Below are 15,125 nucleotides of genomic sequence, written 5' to 3'. Positions count from 1 at the left end.
ACCCTGACAAGAATTGTGGTTGCTGCTTGACCAAGGCTTACACCCCAGTCAACAAACAACCCAATTTCTCACAATGGTGTTAGCCAATACCTTTTTTTTTGTTTATGTTTTTTAAATCTACATTCTTAAAGCACTATTGATCCACTGGTTTGTGTAGTGGCATTCACATTTTGATTCCTCCCACTACAGCGTACAACTTTAGGGCAAAAGTGCACATTGACATTTAAAAAAGTTCCCTTTAGAACCTCACCTTCTAGACCAATGTGTGATTTTTTCCAAAACATTTGTTTTCTCTTTAACTTTTTTTGAATTGCACGGCTGGTGGCAAGACAGCAGCACAGGCCTTTCAAGGGTTTGATCCCTCTGGCACAAATACCATTGTTACTGCTTTTTTTTTGAGTGTCTAAACTACAATAACTGCTCTAGTCTCGAAGGTTCTGCAGAGAGAATTTGTATTCTTCCATCTGTATTTCATTTTTCATTTTGGACATTTGTAAAGCGCCTGGAAGTACGCCCACCGGCGTGTCCCCGCGCTATGATAAGTGAGAGCTACAGTCCAACCACCCTCCAGAGACGCCTACCTACTGAACAAAAGAGTTTTAAGTTTTTTCCTGAAGATGGTTTCGGACGGTTCCAATCGCAGATTCGGGGGTAAGGCGTTCCAGTACTTGGCAGCCAGGTATCTGAAAGACCTCCCTCCCATTCGTGCTTTTCTTACTCTTGGTACCATCAGAAGACCCGTGCTTGTATAAGTAATTGGCTAATGCTTCAGTATATAAACAACACTTGATAAGATACCTAAATGTTCTTTTTACAGTGTGCGAATTTGTTTGACAAGTCCATGCTTTTTATTTTATTTTTAAAAATAAAATTATGCATTACATGAATCGTAAATATTGGTTTTAATAGAAACTAATTTGCTCCAATCTGGCAGCTATTTTTAAAACTTTGTTTGTCATGGGGGCTTTATATTGTCTCTTTTCTATTTCTGGCATGTCTGGCCCCAGTGATTAACCTCTTGGATGCTTTTGGTGTAATCTCCACATCAACAGCTCTCCAAGTCAGGCGCTGTTGACTTATAGTTCACATCAAAATGCCAAGGTGAGGGAATCCTTCTGATGCTGGTACCAGAGAGATTCCCTTTTTTTCATAGCAGGTTGGCTGATGGAAAAGAGCTTTAATAGCAGCTCAAGTTTTTTTTAAAATTAGAATCCACTGGCATAACCTCCTGATGTCATTATTATAAAAATGTTAGTGAAAGGAGATATTACTTTCACTTGCATCTGTGCTCTCGGGGCATATCTCACCTGCCAGCAATCTATTTTGATAGGAGAGGTATTGTTGGACAGGAGAGGATTTCCCCTTTCCAATGGTATCGATCTCATAAGGCAACAACGAAGAGGGGGTCCACTTCACCACAACTAGCAATTTATTTTTGGGAGATGGGGAGCGGCCGCGGGTCTGTGTGCTCTTGTTAGAGTGTGTCATCTTCGACCTGCCTGGATCTACCCTCTCTTTGTGGGAGATCTCCCGGACCCGGTGGAGGAGGGTAGATCTAAGGACACCCACACCAAGCTACATACGAGCAGAGCCGCGTGACTGGCTCCACCGGGCACTGTTGACGCCTGGGGACCAAAAAGAGTGGGTAGATCCAAGCAGGTCGAAGATGACTTAGGGTAAAATTGTTATCCCTGATGTACTTTACCTTTGTTTACCACTTATTATTTCTTGTAGATAGCTTACATTTCTCGTCCTGAAGAATCGCAGGGTTAATGCACCAACAGCGAGAAACATGTTGACCGACACACTCTAACAAGAGCACATCGACCCGCAGAGTGGTACATGATAGCGCCTTGTTACACTTCTTTTAATTAGGACAGGAGACCCCCAGAATAAAGTTTGTCCATTCCAGGTACTCCCAGCCCCATTTTAATCCACTACACAGCATCTACCCTACTTGGCCCCACACCCGCACCTCATCTTACGGCAGTTGGATAGAAGATCTCCGACAAAGAGTCCCTTTTTAGGGAGCCCGTTGGGGATTGCACCGCCGCCCCAACGAGGAGCAGCTCAGATGATGAAGCATGACACCTGAAAGGGTGTGTGAGGGCATTATGATCCAACAAAAGGATCCTCACTACTGCCCTTTGTAGGGAATAGTGAGATCCAACTACTTGACTTCTCCAATCAGCTACTTTATTGAGAGAGGAACAACATAGAATTCTTTTGTATATTGCTCTTGTCGAGGCACCATCTATGTTGGACTTCCCCACTCATCCTACAGTAGGAAAAGGCCTCTAGTCCCTTTTCTTTGTTTTCGATTGCCAGAGCGTGGTCATGGGAGTCTGTAGGCGAGGGTGATGGTCATTCTGTCGTTGGTGTGGAGTTTGAGGTTGAGGTGTTCCATGATCTGTGTGGGTGGTGTCGTCGACGGTGGTGGTGATGCAGCGCATTGTTTCTTTGTGGATGATGGCAGTGCCTCCTCCATTTTTGTTGGTGGGTCATCTTGTAGCCGTTGGGCATTGTGGTGACGATGTAGTGGGCGGAGTTGGGGTTGAGCCATGTCTCTGTGATGACGATCACGTCAGGGGCGTGGGTTGAGATGGTGTTCTAGACTTCGGTGGCGTGTTTGCAGACAGATTGGTCATAGAGCTGGAGGCATCGGAGTAGTTCCAGGCCAGTCACAGTTGGCGAAGCGGGACTGGCGCGGTTTTACGTGAAGACGGGAGGTCCTGAGTTGCAGGTGAAGAGACAGAAGTGGCATGTGAACGGTCCTGCTGTTCATTGGGGATATGCGAGGCAGCAATTGTTACGGCATCCAGGGCTCAGAGTTCTACGGCGGAGTATCTATGGGTGACTAGAAGGGCAGGGTTTGTGGCGCTGGGCGCGGTCAAAGCGCAGATGGGATCAGTGTACTTTCATTGAACAAAAGCCAGACATATTGGCTAATATTTATGAAATCATATGAAGGCTTGCAGACTCCTTTAGTGCTTTTTTTTAATTTGCACTCAGCTAGAAAATGTGTTTATTGTTTTCCACTAGTCAGCCGCATTGATAATGTGTAACTTTTGCTAGGTGCCTTGTTGCATACATCATGTAAGTGTCAAGGACTACAAGCTTTGCAAATGCCTGTTTTCTTTTGTGTAGGCCTGCCAGCTCCTCAGACACTTGTAACAATCTTTCTTTTCTGCTTGCATTGCAGCCTGTCTCACACACCCACTACAAGCAGCTCCATGTTTATAACAACAATGTTTCCAAGATGGCTGGCTCCGCATCTGTAGCCATATGCACGTGTATACATGGTTGGCTAGCTGTGAATCCATTTTGTCACACTTTGCCAAAAAACATTCCAAGGAAACAAACATTAGAAACGTCGATAGCTGGGAAGCCAATGTCAAACCTATTGGCTTTGCCAATGCTCGTCTTTAGTAAAGTCTGATTTACTTTGATTTGGTTCCTGTCATAGTAGAAAGAGTAGTTAAGGTACTGCTTTCCTCTAATATAAAAAAAATCTGTTGTTACACCTTCATATTCAGAATGTTGATTTTTTTTCTTTAGCTTGGCTGGGTAACCCGACTTGAGATAATAATGTACCCAAAAATGAATTGTAAAACTACATGAATAATCTATGTTGACTACAAAAACCATATTCAAAATTTTGCAAACTGTGTCTGATTGACTCTAAAATTTATAATTTGACATGCTGCTCCTAAAATAATATGTGCAGTTTAGAAACCTGATTGTCATCCTGTTTTATTGATTTTTATGTCTGACATTAACCAAGACCTTTTTATTTTACTAAAATTCTATGTGTAGTATACCTTCTCAAATGTGTTATCAACCATCTCTTTTCAACCATAGTCTGTTGTGTCACACAAATAATTTTCTTCAGCCCACTACAGCATGGGGCAACGCGGATCAGCCTATTTCAGCCACTGGTTAACTTCACTTTGAGTGACTGCATTTTCCTCTCTGACAAAGCGCATCATCAACAACCCAATAAAGTTGCCTTCAGAGACAGGGTTTTTATTCTTTTACCTTATAATTACTCTAGAGTAGCCTTTGTGTTTAGAGTCTGAGATCAACACAGGCAACATTCCATGCTCTATCAGCCCATGTCTCCTGCTACTGCTGTTTGTTGTCTATCTGACTGTTAGTATTTCACAGCATAACAGGTTGTGTTCCTCTGAAACTTTTCTGTATTGCGGTATCCTTTCTTTTACTGTGCATGCAGTAAACAAACCGAAAGCTTCTATATTATACATTTGAATTCATAACAGACAATTCTTCAGAACAGCTCTTGTAACACATTTTTAAATGTATTTACTTCTTCACTTCAGTCTTTCTTTCTTTCCTTCTTTCTTTCTTTCCTCCCGCTTGCTTTCCTGTCTTGTTTTCTTCCTCTTTCTTTTTTGCTTTCTTTCTTGCCTTTCCTTCTTTCTTGTTTTCTTTTTTCCTGCTTTATTTCTTTCTTATTCTTTCCTACTTTCTCCCTTTCTTACTTGCCTTCTTTTTCTTTTCCTCTCTCTTTCCTTTTTTTCTTTTTGATCTCACTTTATTCATTTTCTTTATTTTTTCTTTCCGTTCTTTCCTCTATGCATAATTCTAGTTGTATTTCATTCATTCTTTCTTTCCTTCTTTTTGCTTTCTTTCCTCTGTCTTTCCTACAACTCTTCTTTCTTTCTTTCCTTTTTTTTCATTCTTACCTTCCTTACTTCCATCGTTCTTTCTTTCTTTCCTTCCTTCTTGCTTTGCTTCATTCTTTCTTGTCTTCTATCCTTCTTTCTTGCTTTCCTTTCTTTTATCTTTCTCTTTTTTCCTTCTCTATTCCCTTCTTTCTTTCATTCTGTCCTTCTTTCGTTTCTTCTTTCTCAAAGGCAACAGGCTTGCAGCCATTAGCAGAACGATTTGCATTTTTAGGTCTGTCTTACCTAATATCTTTTAATTTTACTAAAATGAAGTGTACAACCTAGTTCCTTATGGGGTTTTCAACCACACTTTATCCATTTGTCTGCGGTTGTGTACTTCAAATGTTTCTCCAACCCAGTCAAGCATGCATCAAGTGCCTATGTGTCATCCCACTTCAGCCATTGGCTCACTTCACTAAGAGTTACACCATGCTGCCCTATCACAAAGTAGTTCATTTCAGTGCCAGGTACTACTATGATGATGTGTTAAAACATGTTTTGCTTTTAGTCCATGTTTTTTTAGATTGACAAATATCTGGCAGCTTTTCGAACAATAAAGTTTTGCAGACACTATGACAAAAAAAAGACAAGAATCCCAAAACACCGGCAATAAAAGCCAGACCTATTGGCTTTGCCAGTGTTTGTTTAATAGTTGTTTTAAAATACTTAAAAATGGAATTAAGAAAACTGTAAAGTCGCAGGCAGTGAAACTAAGCATGGGTTGTATACCTAGTAAATCCTTCTAATGTCAAAAGTGATCTCGAATACTCGTTTGAGGCATATGCTCCACGTTTGTGTCAATGCACTGAGTTATGATCTAAAGTGGTTAGTAAATTTGACTCCTCTGGGACTGAAAGCATTTGGTTTTATGAATTGCTCTTGGGTTGAGCCACGTCTATGTGAGTTGCTTGCTGCTTGTCTTTCTAATTGTAGACATCAGTTTTCTGAAAAGTACAATAAAACAACGCTGTTATCCATCCTTTTCAAATATGTCTTCCATTGCAATGTATTCCAAAAGTGTCTTTCTCATTTCCTGATACTGAATCCCCTTCATACACAAAACAGATTTTGGCTGGGTTAAGGGTATATAAAAGTGAATTCAATTAATATTTGAGAACACAAACTAAAGATATGTTATTGCAGGAGCATTCAATGATTAGTGCAGGGATATTCCTAGAGCATGCTTTGGCTAATACATTAAACATTGGTGTTTCCAACTTAAAATTTAAATCCTTCATAGAATTCTGAATATAGTGGTACGGCATGTACTGGAATCTTTGTGATCAAGCAAAGTCCTGCTATGGGTCAATAATGCTTTTGAGGAATATTTTCACTTTGGCCTAAGCCCATATCAAAGTAGCTAAACTCTTTCATGATGTACTATTTGTTTGCGTGTTACCAGGGCATGACAGGTGTCCAAAACGTTCCCATGTTCTTAGCGAAAAATGAAAGCACATTGTTCTCATTTTCCTATTTGGGGATCTGTGTTGGAAAATGAAAAGTGCTGATCGGGGTGCCATTATGGCGTTGCATGGCAGACCGGAAATCAGTGTTTTTTTGATCGCAGTACCCAGAAGTTGCTGCACTACAAATGCCACACCAGCCTAGTGGGCAGCTCAAAATCTGTCGGGCTAGCTTCGGCTGTATTTTAATTGATGACCTTTAGCTCCTTCTTCCCCAGTTCTGTTATTGTCTAAACACATAGAAACGTCCTTAAGTCATATTTAACATAGACAAGCTCCAGTAGCACACACTGTTTAAAAATACTAACAGAAGAAATCACTGGGAAAATATGTTTTAATTTGTTTAGAGAAACTTAAATCGTTTGTATCTAGGTACAGTATATGTGCAAACAAACTCCACAAGTAGGTCACTTGGACCTGAAAAGCCATGTCCCTGACTAGTATCACTTCAAACTCTTGGAATTTCCAAGAGAACGTTTTGACAGATGTTCTAGGGCTTTAATTTAAAATGAGTGCCTCACACAAATTGAAGTCCCAAGGAAATCGGTGAAGTGTTTTGGTTTCCCTGACAATACCTGAACATTAAACATTTATTTTTGTATAAATGATTCTCTACACGTGTTGTAATTTTTTTTTAACAGGGCATAGTATTTCTTTCTCTTTTTTTTTATATTTTCTTTTTCGTTATACATTTTTCTTTTAAATGGATTTCCTTATATATTGGCCCTAGACACAATATTGTGGAAAGATCCCTGCTACTTGTAATATCTTATTTTCTAATCCTGTGCATCTCTGTGGTATTTAACCATCAGTCCTGCCAACCTGAAAGGATTTGCATGCATTGTGTTTGAAACTTGCAACTTTATTTATCTATTTTGTTATTTATTTATGTTGTTTTATGTAACGTGGATGTGCCCCAAGGGCAACAGAGTGCTTCACAACAAAGCAAAGTTACTTACATATAATAAAACCTAGTGTTTAATTCCCATTTTGATACCACAGAGAGGAAAAATATACTGTGATGGCCAAATACTTTTTCTTCATCATTTTATTAGATAACCTAAAGTTAATGTTTCTCTGCAAAAGTTAGTAAATGCAGAATATAATCTTTCTATAAATGACTCCCCTTATTTTCTTCTGGCAAACCTATGATTCCCCACATGATCCTTGCCTTCCTAGTTAAGGAGAATTTTTGCCGACTGCTGCTACAAGTAATTAACAGTTCATTTTGTTCAATCCTCTTGGATTACACATTTTCCATAGGACCACCCCTGCTGAAGAAACATTTATTGAACCCAGAGGATCGTTCTGAATGCTGGTGGATTTCCTTCTAGCCCTCTTGAGCTAAGGTACTTGAGAGAGCACTAGCTACATAGTCTTACGAGGAATAAAATATTATTTTCAATGTTTTTCAAGTGGGTTTCCAGCCAGGGATGGGCACTGTATTTGTTGCATCAGCTACACAGGAGGATCTTCAGATGATTGCGGATAGTGGCAGAGTTGTAGCCCTGATACTTTTTTATGTGTCAATGGCATTCAATCACATCAACCATCAGATCCTACTTCAACACCTTGCTGATTGTCACATCTCTGTTCCATCAAAGGAGTCAATGAAGCTCTATCATCTGAGGCAACTCAAGCTGCTCAAGTTTACCCCAGACTGCATCATTTTCATGGCTTTAACGCCTTTCTAAAGAATGTGGGAAAAATTGAAGATAAGGCCCCAAGGTGTTGTGCTCAATCCTAGGCCTCAGTAAGGATGTTTCTGCAACTTCCTGAACTCCTACATTCTTCTTGTCTGTGTACCAAATGGCAAATGTGGACCTTACTGTGGAACTTTTGTTTACAGCGGGCTGAGCACCAAGACAGTCTGTCCAACATCATCCACATCTTGGAGGAGACAGCCCAGGACTTTTAGAGTTGGCAAGCGCACACTAACCTAATTTGTGGCAGCTGGTCTCTGTCCCCACCTAGAACTCACAGTAGTGATAGACGCATTCTCTTCGGGTTGGGGAGGCCATGTCGGAGAAGTGAAAATCAGCAGACTGGGATCTCCAGCAGTGTGGCAGCTCCACATTAGTCTGTTGGAGCTTCGCAGTGTCCGTCTGGCTCTCAAAGCCTTCCTAATGGCCACCAACGGGGAGGCTGGTACAGGTTCTCCCAAACAACATGACCAATCAATCAATCATATAATTTGTAAAGCGCACTACTTACCCGTGAGGGCCTCAAGGCGCTGGGGGGGGGGGGGGAGATGAGGGGGGGCTGCTACTGCTGGAAGAGCCAGGTCTTGAGGAGCATTCTGAAGGTAAGTAGGTCTTGGGACTGCCGTAGGTGGGTGGGGAGGGAGTTCCAGATCTTGGCGGCGAGGTGGGCCATGTGGTATTACAGCTAGTGGGGTGGGGTGCAGTACTGGGTTATATACCAGGAGGCTGCAAACCTTTGGAGGTGGCTGGATCAGCAGGAGATTTTCTACATGCAGCAGGAGTGAACTGTAGGCACTGTCAATGCAACTTCCACACACCTCTTTCTTTCCCCAGCGGGGACCAGGGCCACCTTTTATGTCTAAAGTATCACCCTTACACATAGAGCAGTCCATCACCGGATGGCAACCTTGTTGGGGTGGTAACACATTTACACAAGGGAAGTGCACCCTTTGGGACCCCTTCTCCTTTGTGAATGTAAAAAAAAAGGTTGTTGTGGAGTAGAGAGACAACTTTCAAATAAACTTTACAAAAAATAATAAACTCTTCTGTGCTTTAGGGGAAATAGGCTGCTTTTAAAAAGGTTTTCTTTATTAAAATGTGATCACAGGCAGGGTGGTCTGCAGACTTCAACACTCTACAATTTCTGTGATGTCTTTCAATCATAGTGAGTCACATTACACAACCTACCACATGAATATTGATAAAGTGGGTTGGAGAACAACCCACTACAACTCGGAATTTTGTGAACTGGACTATTAGTGCATATCTGTGTTCGCAAAATTCTATTACATGCACAAAAAGTAGATTGGCAATTTGTGACCATATTGTTCGAATGAAAATCTTGTACATAGTTGTTCATCTTGCATAATTCCCGAAAATCCCTCAATTTTAATGATTGAATAATAACCATTACTATTAATGTAGGGATCAGATGACCGCAGCATATTAGGCAGACATTTTCTTGTTAATTTCTGCTGTGTAATAGCTTACACTATTGTGTGGGCCACCCTCAACTGAAGGCCTTAGATTGCTCTGAGCAATCCTACTTTGTGCTACTTTGTGCTCAGTGATAGCCAAAACCAAGAGAAGTATGCTGAAATCATCTCCTACTTGGGCAGGTGGAGTTATATTGGATTTCTATTTTCTAAGTTCCTTTTTTATTAGTCAATTGTTACCCACCACCTAATTGTAGCTCATCGGGGTAGTAGCAAAGTCAGTCGACCCCTCTAACATTTTTCTGGTAGCCTACATCACTACTCTGCAGAGCATCTATGAAGCTAGTGTATTTTTGTGTGTTTCTCTATCGGAACTTAATTGAGTAAAGGTAAGAGACTTAAGGATATTTCAGGCCACCATAAAAGAACTCCGTTTGGTGAGTGAACTAGAATAGAAAGGCAATTAGCTCAGTAGCATTTTAGATATGTCTGAAAGAGCATTGTTTAGAGGATTGAATGCAAACTTTCCTATTATATGTTTTGGGACTTGGCGATGCCATCAGTGTTACATCAGTGAAGTTGCGAGGATGGTGAAAAATAAAAGGGATGCACAAAGAAGACGTGTAGTGAAGGAGCCACACCTTTCCAGCAGGAACATGCCGGGGGAGTAGTGTGTGTCCAGAGGTACATTTTGGGACACCTTGTCCCAAGTATGACTAATGAGTGGTGTGGTAAATTTACATAGAGCACATTTTCAATAGAAATGATGTCTGGAAATGGCCGGTAAACGAAGATAAGACATGCAGCTTTACTGCTAAACCTGTATGGTGCACACACTATAAAGTGTAAAAGTGTACAAATCATATTTCTTTGCAATTTTTTTTTTTTGTGAATCACACCACCAAAGTGTTTTGGTGTTTTAAATCCTATTAACCCTTTCTTTCCATCCCACTTCAGAATTACTAAAGATGTACCTTTGCAGATGATATATTTTAAAATGTTTTTTCCCGTTTACAAGTATTTACATTTTATTGTGTGTTAGAAAACATGTATCATCCTGCAGCCTTTCCTTTCATACTTCACGTACTCCAGCAGGATTTTTACTTGGTTCACCTTACAAAATTCCCTCACTTTACAATGAAGGAAAGTAAAGGTAAATTCCAATCTCCATTATAGACAAGCAGCAGTTTGCCAAAAGACATTGCCTGACACTTTAATCTATACTTTGAACTAACAGCAAGTGGACATGTTAAAACAAATTAAAAGGCCCCTTTATTGCTCATTTGCCTTCTGAACACTAAACTGCAACGTTCTCATGGGGGTGCTGCAGCACATCTGTTAAAAGGGTCAGCCCCGATCACACCCGATGCCCAGGCTGCTGGTGCAGGGCGACTCTTCGTTTCCATCTTGAATAGTTACCAAATAAAGAGACGGGCACTGGAAGTAGGAAGACAAGGAAAAAGGTTTATTACTCATGAGGAGAGCCTGTCATTTGGGACACTCGCATAGTGTCTTCTGGAGGTGCTCTAACAAGTTTCTCTGAGGCTTCGTCTTTTATACACAGGTTTGTGGCACACAGGCATCCTTTATTACAATCAACGCTTTGTATAGTATGAAGGTATGTCAACACGTGGCTACAGTACGGGCCCTTATCCTCCATGCAATAGGAGGGGCTGTCACGCAGCTGAGTGTTCTGCTGATTCCATTGGAATGTGTGTGCCTGATCGAGTCTCAGGGGGTGGGGTGGCCATGATCAATAGTAGCTTCTTCCAAGAGAGACGAGTGCATAAAGTAGTGGGCAATAAACTGTATCCTCAGGCTAAGGGATGACCAGTGGTCCGTGCAAACATTCAGGCTCAGAGGAAGAGGTCATCAAAGGAGGGGTATTCATGGAGGGACAGGAGGTGTTGGTCAGGCGCGGGGTGCGATTCTTAGGGACAGAGTCATGCGGGAGGGGTGGGCTCATGACTCGCGCATGTGGGAGAGGGGCAGCCAGGGTGCATGGGGGAGGCTTGCAGGGTCAGGGAAGGGGCGCTGGCGATCGACCGCAAACTGAGAGACCATGGTGCCTAAAGTGGCTGTCGTGTACGTGTGTGCATGGGTCTATGCTAGTGGGACAACACAGTCAGAGATATCCATTCTGTTTACACCAAGGGGTACTGTGAACACAAATGAACGCCGCTTATGTACATACACATTGCTATTTTTAACAGTCGCCGCTTTTTACATAAGCACGTTCAATTTCTACACAGTCGATGTGATAGGCAGAATACAATACATGTTAATTTACATCTGTTGGGCTCTTTATACAAGCCTAGAAATCGGCATAATATTTAGTCGGTGTAGAATCAAGAAAAATGTTCCGACACATAAAAATCAGCTTCACATTTTCTCTCTAGTGACATCAACATACAGGAAGAACGCTCAGATACCTTCCGGGTCTTGTCAGTACTATAGGGGGCTTGTGAAAAACTAACCACATGAGTGACCAATGAAACACTTCTTAAAGGCAATACAAAATGGCTGAGGGAGGTATTCAATTCGATACAAGTAATTAGTCAAGGGGCGAGTAGAAAGTCCTGGAAAGGGGGAGGGTCTTTGTCGCAATGTCTTTTAACAGAGTCCGTCTTCTTTTGTTGGCGCTGCTGAGCACCGGCGGTGGAGCTATAAGTCCAGCTCGGAATCATCCTTACGCGTTGCAGGGTGCGATCAGTCCTCTGCTGTTAGATCACAGTCCTGTTTCCTAACTCATTTTCTTAGGGGTGCCTTATGCTGGGCACCTGCGTGTCTTTCTTTTTCCGTGACAAAATCCCAGTCCATAGTCAACTTTCATATGAAAGAGTTTGTTGAATAATCGAGGGAGAAGAGGGCGGAGTGGGGCCAGATCTTCGAACATACCAAGGGACCAAGGGAGCAAAGGACAATGAGCAGGCAGGCCCATCAGTCGGACTCAAAAAGGGACGGGGACTTCAGGCACGAGTGGGTCAGCAGGTCGAGGGCTTCAAGGCAGCCCCTTATTTCTTCATCAGCTGAACTTGAAAGTTGTGCCTCGTCCCGCGTCTCGTTGCTCTGCGGCTCCACCTTTGGTCGTCACACGTGCTCCATGATCTGTGGCCAGGCTGTGCGTCACGTCCAGCTCCTCTCCTCTGGTGATTGTATCTTTGAATGGGTTAAAAACAAGTTTTAGAAAACTGGTCGAGAGAACAGATATACATCTTAATCCCTCCCCATTCCTGAGTAGGTGGGGGATAGGTTCAGCGGTCACAGTCAGAGGTCGTCACTTATGGAGTCTGGAGAAGGGCATTGCATATTGAATTCATAGACTTGTTCGGCGTTCATTCGCGACATATGATAAGAGAAATTGAACTTTTGTACACAATGTATTACATCACATTCAAAATCGAGTCCTTATGTAGAGACTCGTTCTTCCCTTTAACCCAAGTATCGACAATCTTACATCTCCCTCCGGGGTCGGCTGATGCTTGTAAGCAGGGGCGTTCTCGTCATGAAGAAGGGGGAAGGGGCGGATGTAAAACATGGCTTTCCTGGGGAATGACCGTTAATCGAGGTCATCAATTATGTTTCGTGGGTAGCTGACATGAGGCTAGGGTTGATCGGGGGTGCGTGGGTGCTTTGGACAGGGAGCTGGGGTCGATCGGGAGAAGTGGGGTACTCTGGACATCCACACTTAAGTGCGGGGGGGGTGGAGCAATCGGGGCATTGGGGATCGCATTTCTAAAGAACTGAGAAACAGAAGACCATTGACGTTATAGTTCCCTTATAAAAGGCCAGATTAGGGGACATCCGTCGTCTTACCTGTCCTTTCGTTCATTACCAACTCGGGTTCTATCGTTTTGCAGAAAGGAGAGGTAGTAATATGGCAAGTCACAATCGTTTTGGTTTTGGTCAATTTTGCTGAACACCTTTGCGTTCGAGAAACCCCAATTATGTTTTGTGCCGGAGGGGCACAATGTCCTTGCATAGGGGGGGGGGCCTTAGAGAGAGAGAGAGAGAGAGAGAGAGAGAGAGAGAGGGGGAGAGAGAGAGAGAGAGAGAGAGTGAGAGAGAGAGAGAGAGAGAGCTCGCACTCTAAACGAACCATTCGGTACACGTACGTCGTGGAGAGAGAGAGAGAGAGACGTGTACAATAATGGTCCATTCAGTGCGCACACAACGTAGAACAGCAGGGGTCAAGTAATGCGTAAACACACGCGGAGGGACGACGTATATTCATACATTACGTACACACAAATTCAGACGGGGGAGACAGTACAGGTATTACATAAAAAGATCCAAGACAAAACATAAAACAGTTATTGGCCACAATTATCCTTTTCTGTATGCTGAGCATCTTTATCGTCCTAAGCTCTTTTTACCTTTTTCTTATCTTTTATTCGTTGGCTGCCTCTTACTGGTGGCTTTGATTGTACACACTTACGCCTTTGGCAACTGGTCATGAACTAACCTGGTCGGGCTAATGCTCACGGAGGTTTATTCGAGTCATTTTTAGCAAGTGCGTTTCCAGGCTGAGACAACAGTTGGTGTCAATTGGAGAGCAATGGGGCAGCTTTTAGTTATATGCCTATGAGGATGCGAAAAAGGAGGTAGTAGGTTTTCAAATATTGGCAATATCCCTAGTCCTCTCGGCGGAGGATACTTGTGTAACCCCTACCTCGAAATACCCTAAACTTTTCCCTACTTAGTTAAACGTAAGAATGCTTAATCATGTGTGTACATTATTCTTTTTGTTTTATTCGGGGTTTGTCGCGGTTAGGTACTATAATCAGACCCCTTTTCCCGTCTCTTCGTCTGTTGGATCACCATTTTCGTCGGCATTCCGAGGTGACCTGCAGAGAGAGGGAAAAGAAGGGAGGGGAGAGCAGGGGGCTACATTGATAGACACACTCGAGCGCATAAACCAAGAAAGACTTTTACTTACTGCGTACTCGGCCTATTTACACAGGATGTAGTCACTGCCAACTGGGGCGTTTAAGCCCAGGTGGACCGTTAGTGTGATTTTTCTTATACAGGTAGCATATAAAGTATGGGCTAAATACCTGGGTCTTTAGCGGTTGCTTTTGGCTGTATAAAAAGGAAAAATACACAACTAAAATTCGACCCTTCATATTTGCAATATTTCTACGTGCTATACCTTTCAACCCTTTATCTAATCGAGCTTAGTCATTCCACCTACATTTCAGTTATATCGAAAAATAGGGATCATTCATTCAAGACTTTATCAATTTACACGGACAACTATAGTTGCTTTCTCAAAAAATCTTTAATAAGAATGTCGGTGCATAAATACGGGCCTACAACCCCGTGGACCGGCCACGGAGCAGGCTGGAGCTGTAGATGTGGGGATACTTTTATTAGTGAAAACTTAATGGAGTCAGTGGTCGTTAATTTCATAAAAAGTGCGCCAAGTGCAATAAAAATCATTTTGAATCTTTTAGGGTGAGCGAATATCATAAGCATCGAAATTTCGAACTTTCAATAATCATGATGCGCCAAACTCAACAACAATTCATTGTCCGAATGTTCAATTGGTACCCATCTTATGCCAATTCATTGTTCGAGCTGACAGTATACATCCTATATCAATCCATTGTTCGAACTCATAATCAGTACACATCTTATATCAATCTATGTGTTTAAAAAAACTTCACACATATCCTATGACACCAAGACCGAGCAATCGGGGTACAATAAGGAGTTGAGAGTGTCATTTGCATCGGCGCCATTTTGGGTGCAGTCAGGCAGAATCAGGCATAGTCTAAATGTCTACTAACTCGTGGTTGGGCCCAGAGCTTCCTTTGGTAGTCCAAAGTTCCG

At 42.3% G+C, this 15,125-nt stretch overlaps 1 protein-coding gene across 1 annotated transcript in view; it reads left to right on the top strand.

Moving 5' to 3' along the window:
• The window catches only part of JAKMIP1 (janus kinase and microtubule interacting protein 1), a 1,395,482-nt gene that overhangs the window by 1,061,896 nt on the left and 318,461 nt on the right, over positions 1-15,125 (top strand).

The sequence above is a fragment of the Lissotriton helveticus genome, chromosome 2_2 (genome assembly GCF_964261635.1).
Source record: "Lissotriton helveticus chromosome 2_2, aLisHel1.1, whole genome shotgun sequence".
In the NCBI taxonomy this organism is placed as follows: Eukaryota; Metazoa; Chordata; class Amphibia; order Caudata; family Salamandridae; genus Lissotriton; species Lissotriton helveticus.
Note: the sequence above shows the minus strand (reverse complement) of the source record. Positions and strands in the feature narration are given on the sequence as shown.